We start from the raw sequence: 1,098 nt of genomic DNA, 5'->3' as shown, positions 1-1,098 counted from the left end.
GTGACCCGCAGCCCACCAGCGCACCAAAGGCCCCCTGCCCAGAGCCCGGCAACCTGCCCACCAGGACTCAAGCCCACCTGGCCCCACCAGGACCACAGCCCAGGGACGGCACTACCCCAGAACCCTAAGCACCCAGCGCCCACCCCGAACCCACCCCAGCACAGCCAGGCCACTGGGTCAGCGACCCATGACCGCTGCTACAGACCACCTGAGGGCCCGCATGCAGCCACCAGAAGACACTCCCCAGAACCACCAAGATCCCCCCGGGGCGAGAAACGTGCCCCCAACCCCCTGCCCAGGACCCTCCAGCAGCCCAGCCCCCCGAGAACCCCTCCAGATGCCCCAAATCCCGATACCCTTCCACAAGGCTATTTTTTTAAGTTTTAGATGTAGATCATTTACAAAATATGTTTTTCAACTTATATGATTGAAAAATCATGAAGAATGAATATTACAACTGCAAATAGCAACGTTATGAAAAATGTCTTTTCTTAATATTTGCATTTCTGATTCTTTAATTCCCAGGAGGTGCTGGATTAGGGGGCTTTGGACCAGGTGGTGCTGGAAYAGGGACTGGAGGCTTTGGACCTGGAGGTGCTGGGACAGGAACTGGATTTGGACCAGGTGGTGCTGGCACAGGGACTGGAAGCTTCAGACCTGGTGGTGCTGGTACAGGAACTGGGTTTGGACCAGGTGGTGCTGGTGCAGGGACTGGGTTTGGACCAGGTGGTGCTGGCACAGGAACTGGCACATTAGGAAAAAGAAAACCTTATAAATCTGGTACGTAGCACCTCTACAGATAAAGTTCAATAAAACAGTTTAACTGTGCTGATAAAACATGTTGTTGGATGCCTATTTTTAAAAATACATTTATAATTTTTTTTTTACAAAATATTTTTCTTTTCTTTTACAGGAGGTGCTGGATTAGGAGGCTTTGGACCAGGTGGTCCTGGCACAGGAACTGGAGGCTTTGGACCTGGTGGTGCTGGCACAGGAACTGGGTTTGGACCAGGTGGTGCTGGCACAGGAACTGGGTTTGGACCAGGTGGTGCTGGCACAGGAACTGGGCTTGGACCAGGTGGTGCTGGCACAGGAACT

Source organism: Austrofundulus limnaeus, unplaced genomic scaffold (assembly GCF_001266775.1).
Source record: "Austrofundulus limnaeus strain Quisiro unplaced genomic scaffold, Austrofundulus_limnaeus-1.0 Scaffold157, whole genome shotgun sequence".
Taxonomy (NCBI): domain Eukaryota; kingdom Metazoa; phylum Chordata; class Actinopteri; order Cyprinodontiformes; family Rivulidae; genus Austrofundulus; species Austrofundulus limnaeus.
This window is presented reverse-complemented; position numbering follows the sequence as displayed.